Source organism: Oryx dammah, unplaced genomic scaffold (genome assembly GCF_014754425.2).
Source record: "Oryx dammah isolate SB20612 unplaced genomic scaffold, SCBI_Odam_1.1 HiC_scaffold_28, whole genome shotgun sequence".
Taxonomy (NCBI): domain Eukaryota; kingdom Metazoa; phylum Chordata; class Mammalia; order Artiodactyla; family Bovidae; genus Oryx; species Oryx dammah.
In genome coordinates this window covers 108,932,177-108,939,946 of record NW_024070212.1, presented here as the reverse complement: position 1 = coordinate 108,939,946, position 7,770 = coordinate 108,932,177, and positions in this window count along the sequence as shown.

Sequence of the window (7,770 nt, the reverse complement as noted above, 5' to 3'; positions counted from 1 at the left end):
ACCAGGCAGAATCTGTGACTTTCTCTGATAGAAGAGGGTGCCCACTACACCATTAAAATAAAAACAAGTACATTCAAGGGACTTCCCTGGCGATCCAGCAGTTAAGACTTCAAGCTTCCACTGTAGAGGATGCAGGTTCAAGCCCTGGTCAGAGGAGTCTGACAGGCTACATAGTCCATGGGATGGCAGAGAGTCGGCCATGACTGAAGTGACTTAGCAAGCAAGCAGGGAACTAAGATCCTGCATGACCCGTGGCACAGAAAAAAAAAAAAAAGTACATGTAACATGCACTGGGAGTTGGGGGGCAAGCACATAATAAGAGATGGAGGTGTTGTGACCCGTCGCACGACCCAGGGTGGCCAGAATAATACTCTTTTCTGGTTCTCCTCCTACTTCTCCCCCATCTTTAATGAACACTGGCTTCATTACAAGGAGCCTTATCAGACTGCCAGTGAATGTGAATCTTTGCATGGTCTTTTTGATTTTTACATGAAGGGTTTCAGAAGAAGGTCTAAATATCTTTCTGAATGGGGTGGTCCTGATTTGGTGCCTGATTCTCATACTGTCTCCGGTATGTTTGGGCTCAAGGCTGGTACAGGGACTCAGCTGCAAAGGGACCTGGTGAACTGACTGGCACCAACCTGGAGCAGGAGAAATTACACACTGCTACATGAAACACCTTTCTGAGCGTCAGAACTGCCTGCAGAAAGTACATACTGACTTCACAGGCAGTGATCTCCCCATCACTGGAAAGATACAAGGCAACGCTGGGTAAATACCTGGTGGGAAAGTTGTAGAAGAACGGCATGAATTTGAGGGGGTCTTCCCCAGCCCTGAGCCCATGCCTCTGTGTCTCTTACAGCCTCTCTACTTAAGCTGTACTCCTCTGCTCAAGTTCTGTGAGCCCTTGCCACTCTCAGGATCCATTTCTTTGGCAGAGAAGATTGTGCCAAATGGCAGCAGAAGCCTGCTTTCTCTCTGTGGGCGATTCCTCCCCAGTGGCAGGCAACACTTCCCTTATTCTTCTCCCTGATCTAAACACAGCTAGGGTTTAGTCCAAGGAACGGTGTTTTGTTTTGTTTTTAAGCCTTGTTATCCTTCAAGAAATAAATAAAGTGGGTATGAGTAAGCAGAAAAGGCAGGGATCCAGGTAATCTTCAGCATTCCCCCAGGATTTCACTTCCTAGGGAGATACCCAGTTGGATCACTCTAGGCTATCCCTAAATATGTCGTGTTCCACCGAGAGAAGAGGGGTCCTATGACTCCAGCCTGCAGCAAAAGCAGACCTCCTGCTAGGGTAAGAGGCCTTTCTGGCTGAGGACAGCAAGCGGACAGCCCAGCTACCAGCTACCAAGCTGCTGACTCCAAAAAGAACCAGCAGTCATCCACCACACCCTACCATCATAAAGGATTTAGACAATTCTGGAATATGTGCAACTTCTCAGAAGTTGGTTAGAATTTTTTTTTAACCTCTTCCAAGTTCCTGGTAGGAATTAGCAGTAAAACCTTAAAACGTAAAAGCCCTACTTATCTGCTTTAAGAGACAGGAAGACATTGTCCCACTTGAAGGCTAATTTTAGTAGGGAGAATTCCAAGGGATAGAGTGGAGCTTAAAGACAAACACTACAGAAGGTACTCCAGAGCTCAAGACTCAGACGCCCGGCTGTACCAGTTGAAAGGAGTGGAATCACAGATACCTACATCCACCACGTCCTACTTATCTCTGAGCTGTTGCTGATGCCCTCGAATGACCCTCAGATAGCCACTGTACCATGTGCTCTGTGGCTCCACACCCTGGCCATCAATGATTGGAAGAGAAGGACACGTGACCAACATGAGCCAATCCATTTCCCACTCAAAAATGTGAACTGAGGATCAGAGCTGGGAGTGGAAAGCTGAGTCAGGCTAAGAGCTCTGCGGTGCTCTTGGGCCAAGGGCAGTATTACCTGGGATCAGGTGAGAAATGCAAATTCTTGCTGGGCACTGGGCCCAACAAGTGTACCAGGTGATTCTGATGCTGACAAAAGTTAGAGAATCTTTGCCCTAGAGGAGAGGAAGCCCAAGAATTCTTACTGCTAATCCCTCTCTCAACAGACTTCCGTGAGACATTTGAATATATTTCCAATAAGCTACTTCAAATTGGTTTCTTTTTTTTTTTAACAGATTTTATTTTATTTTTTTATTTTACAATATTGTATTGGTTTTTTACTTGCAATCAAGAGAATCTTAACAAATACGGCTGCTTGAGCCTGAGATAAAAAAGGTAGACCCTCCATCCCCCAAGTCATCACCACCACCTCCCGGTCCTGGTACCCATTCCCATCCAGCTGCACCTCCTGTTCTTGCTGTGGAAATCATCCCAGCCCCACACCTTCCCCCCTCACAGTTCTTTGTTGTTGTTCCGTCACTCAGTCGTGTCTGACTCTTTTCTGACCCCATGGACTATAGCCCGCCAGGCTCCCCCGTCCATGGGATTTCCCAGGCAAGAACACCGGAGTGGGTGGCCATTCCCTTCTCCGAGGAACCCCCCTGACCCAGGATCGAACCCGAGTGCCCTGCATTGGCAGGCAGATTCATCACCACTGAGCTACCTGGAAAGCCCACCATAGTTCTTTAGATTTGCTTTTTAATTCACTTGATTTTTTCAGTTCACATTTTTTCCTATCCTTTACCATCTCAACCTAGAATCTGAGGTGTTACTGTAACACCTTGGTTGCAGGAAGAGGGATAGCTTCCAGGGCCCAAAAGGGGGCTCTTATCTAACACTCAGAAATGAATTGTCTGAGGAGACACACGTGCTGATAAAGCAAGAGACTTCATTGGGAAGGGGTGTCCAGGCAGAGAGCAGGAGGGTAAAGGAAACCAGAAGAACTGCTCTGCCACGCGGCCCATAGTCTAAGGTTTTACGGTGACGGGATTAGCTTCCAGACTGTCTCTGGCCAATCATTCTGACTCTGGGTCCTTCCTGGAAGTGTATGCATTGTTCAGTCAAGATGGATTCCAGAGAGGAGGATTCTGGGAGGTGGTGGGACATTCGGCCTCTCCTTTCCTGAATTCTTCCAGCTGGTGATGGCTTATTAGTTCCATGTTCCTTACTGGGACCTCCTGTCATAAAATAATTCATGCAAATGGTTACTAGGGTGCCTGGCCAGAGTGGGCAGTTTCAACCAGCGTGTTTCCCCTAACAACCTGATTTCTCCTCTTTTCAGTTCAGTTCAGTCGCTCATTTGTGTCTGACTCTTTGTGATTCCATGGACTGCAGCATGCCAGGGCTCCCTGTCCATCACCATCTCCCGGAGCTTACTCAAACTCATGTCCATCACGTCGGTGATGCCATCCAACCATCTCATCCTCTGTCGTCCCCTTCTCCCACCTTCAATCTTTCCCAGCATCTGGGTCTTTTCCAGTGAGTCAGTTCTTCACATCATTAGTCAATACAATAAGGGCTAGGCTCTTCACAGATTCTCCCTCTGCTTTCTAAAGCACAGGCATCCTCTGTTTTTCCCCAGGAATGCATTTCTCTTCCATTGCCTCTAAGGAGAGAGAAGCGTCTCTCACAGCAGCACCCAGGATCACACAGTAAGTAAGGGGCACAGTCAGACACCAAACCAAGTCTAGCAGACTGCCAAATTCCATTCATTTCACTCTATCATGGCTTTCCATTTGCAAACTATCTCCTTAGTCCTCCTGCCTTCCCCTGAGTGAGGAGCAGGGACTGAACTGAGAGCCTCCCCATCCCTCTCCCAATCTTAAGACTGTGTTCTGCAAAGCAACAGATTCTGTCCTTCATTTCCCTACCCTCTTTTACGGCTGTGTGCGTGTGTGTACCAGTATGTGTATGTGAGTGTCAATAATAAGTCCCATTCCAAACAGCTGTTGGTAAGGCCATTTGTTTGCATGTCCAAAGAACCTAGGGAAGGTTAAGCTTGTAATCCCGAGGCACGTTTTCCACAAATGGAAGAGTGAATTGACAGTTCACACAATCTTCTCTTTTGCTCTGTGTGTGTTGTTTTTCCGAATTATCCCTAGTTCCTCGACTTTGAAAATCTGTTGAAGCAGGCAAAGACCTCCTGCAAGATCTTTACAAGAGAAGCCCTTAGCAACTATAGTATCAACATCATTTTTGGCGCTAGGGAGACATTAGGGGCTCTGAACCTACGCAGTCATCTGTGGCTCACACCAGTGGTAGGACTTTTACTGGGACCAAGTTCTCCAACAGACTCCTAGGCATCTCCTGGACTCACATTAGGCTAATGAGTCTCCCTGGATGCCACTCCTCTCTAGCCAGATGCTCCAAGACTTTTCCTCCTTTTCGATTTTTTTCAGTTGCTTCTCATCCTGTTTTACCAATTGTTGTCAATGGCATGGGCACAGCACTTTTTTTTTTTTTTTTTGCCAGTGGCCTGATTCACTCTTGGTCCTTCACAATCATGTTACTGTCAAAAACATATATATCCCATTTTCACTTGCAAATTCCGTTTTCTCACCGCTTTCAATTTTTGAAATTATTATTCCACTTTGGTTTCCATCGTAATCATATGTCTCTACCAACTAACATTTTCAATGCATTCTCACTCACCGCTTCTCCACTTATCAGTCATGATAGCAACGTTTGTAAAACACTTTCTTTCTAAGAACAAACATAGTAAACAAGCCCTAACAAATCAGTTCAGTTCAGTCGCCCAGTCATGTCCAACTCTTTGCGACCCCATGAATCGCAGCACGCCAGGCCTCCCTGTCCATCACCATCTCCTGGAGTTCACTCAGACTCACATCCATCGAGTCCGTGATACCATCCAGCCATCTCATCCTCTGTCGTCCCCTTCTCCTCCTGCCCCTAATCCCTCCCAGCATCAGAGTCTTTTCCAATGAGTCAACTCTTCACATGAGGTGGCCAAAGTACTGGAGTTTCAGCTTTAGCATCATTCCTTCCAAAGAACACCCAGGGCTGATCTCCTTCAGAATGGACTGGTGGATCTCCTTGCAGTCCAAGGGACTCTCAAGAGTCTTCTCCAACTCCACAGTTCAAAAGCATCAATTCTTCGGCGCTCAGCCTTCTTCACAGTCCAACTCTCACATCCATACATGACCACAGGAAAAACCATAGCCTTGACTAGACAGACCTTAGTCGGCAAAGTAATGTCTCTGTTTTTGAATATACTGTCTAGGTTGGTCATAACTTTTCTTCCAAGGAGTAAGCGTCTTTTAATTTCATGGCTGCAGTCACCATCTACAGTGATTTTGGAGCCCAAAAAAATAAAGTCTGACACTGTTTCCACTGTTTCCCCATCTATTTCCCATGAAGTGATGGGACTGGATGCCATGATCTTCGTTTTCTGAATGTTGAGCTTTAAGCCACCTTTTTCACTCTCCTCTTTCACTTTCAAGAGGCTTTTTAGCTCCTCTTCACTTTCTGCCATAAGGGTAGTGTCATCTGCATATCTGAGGTTATTGGTATTTCTCCCAGCAATCTTGATTCCAGCTTGTGCTGCTTCCAGCCTAGCATTTCTCATGATGTACTCTGCATAGAAGTTAAATAAGCAGGGTGACAATATACAGCCTTGACATACTCCTTTTCCTATTTGGAACCAGTCTGTTGTTCCATGTCCAGTTCTAACTGGTGCTTCCTGACCTGAATATAGGTTTCTCAAGAGGCAGGTTAGGTGGTCTGGTATTCCCATCTCTTTCAGAATTTTCCACAGTTGATTGTGATCCACACAGTCAAAGGCTTTGGCATAGTCAATAAAGCAGAAATAGATGTTTTTCTGGAACTCGCTTGCTTTTTCCATGATCCAGCAGATGTTGGCAATTTGATCTCTGGTTCCTCTGCCTTTTCTAAAACCAGCTTGAACATCAGGGAGTTCACAGATCAAGTGACAAGCAAGTGCAACTGCTGTCGCCATCTGTTGGTGGCAGGAAGAGCTGAAGTGCTTTGCTGTGGAGCAAGGGTCAACAAACCTTATTTGTAAGTAAAGTTTTATTGGAACACAACTCTACCCAGATATTTATTATTGTATTTGTTAGCTTCTGAGCTACAATGACAGAATTGGAAAGCTAGTGACAGGTCCTCAAAGCCTAAATTATTTATGATCTTTATAGAAAAAGTTTGCCAGCCCCTGCTTCGAGCACTTGTGGGAATTAATCAATTTAATGTTTGCAAGGAAAGAATATACAGCTTGAGTTTACACATGACTCAAGTGGATGGTCTTCATGAAGTTCATTTACATGAGAGCCTTTAAGTTGTTCACTCAGTCTTGTCAGACTCTTTGCAACCCTATGGAATGCAGCACACCAGCCTTCCACGTCCTCCACTATCCCTCAGAGTTTGCTCAAACTCATGTTGATTGAGTCAGTGATGCCATCCAACCATCTCATTCTCTGTCGTCTCCTTGTGCCCTCAATCTTTCTCAGCATGAGGGTCTTTTCCAATGAGTCAGTTCTTTGCATCAGGTGACCAAAGTATTGGAGCTTCAGCTTCAGCATCAGTCCTTCCAATGAGTATTCAGGGTTGATTTCTTTTAGGATTGACTGGTTTGATCTCCTTGCAGTCCAAGAGACTCTCAAGAGTCTTCTCCAGCATCATGGTCTGAAAGCATCAATTCTTTGGTGCTCAGACTTCTTTATGGTCCAACTCTCACATCCATACATGACTACTGGGAAAACCATAGCTTTGACTATACAGACCTTTGTGGGCAAATGATGTCTCTGTTTTTTAATATGCTATCTACCCTGTCTAGACCTTTGAGAGAATTCACCCTAAGAAGGGACCAAACCCAAATAGCCTGACCCAGTCAGAAAGTTTAAGTCAGTGCCCAGAAGAGAATTTGTCATTACTAGGTATTGGTTATAACTCCAACCCATCCTGAGCTCATTTCCATGGATGTCTTGGGGGGAAGAGGGCTTGTCTTAGTCCTATATAGTCTAATTAATGCTGTGTAACAAATCACCTCAAAACTCAGCGGCACACGGTCATAAGCATTTATTGCTCAATCCAGCATCCGCAGATCAACTAGGAAGGCTCTAGCTGACCTAGAACCACAGGTGCCTCAGCCACAGGTCTGGTTGTGTCTCCCGTGTTTCTCATTCTTCCGGAACAATGATCTCTGTAGGAGGGCACGTTCTTTTCCTAACAATGGCAACAGCCCAGAAAGGAAATCCAAATGAACAAGTACACTTCAAGCCCTTCCATGGTGTACATCTGCTAACATCCCATTATCCAAAGCATGTTACATGGTCACGCCCAGCATGAATGGTTGGGAAATACACACCTCTCATAGAGGTCTGGAAGAAGGAAGTAAATATGTGCTGAATGATAAGATGCCTAAGTAAAGACTGCAAGGCCTGCTTCATCATACTCTGCAGAATCTGGAGATGTTTCCAAGCAGTGCAGCAGAAAGGATGAGGCGGCTTTCTCATTTTCTCTCCACCTTCACTACAGTCCAGCATTCAGCTTCGGCACTCAGGCTGTGTCCCTTGAAAGATGACAGCAGTGAGAGAGCCCTGTGAGGGTGCATGGTGGCCTCTGCTGGGCCTGGCAGACCAGCAGCAGAACTCGGCAGACCGCCCAGGAGTACAGAGGGAGAGGCTGCAGTGCCTGAAGTTTCCAGCACCTACAGAGCAGCTGTGGCCGCTGCAGGGGTTGGCCATGCCCAGTGGAGCAGCAGCACCCCCTAGAGGAGAACATGGGACTCAGCGAGACAACTGCATGCTGGTCCAGAAGCAGCAGGGGGTTCTCAGGAAACAGTGAGATCTTTGTACAGGAGGCTAAGG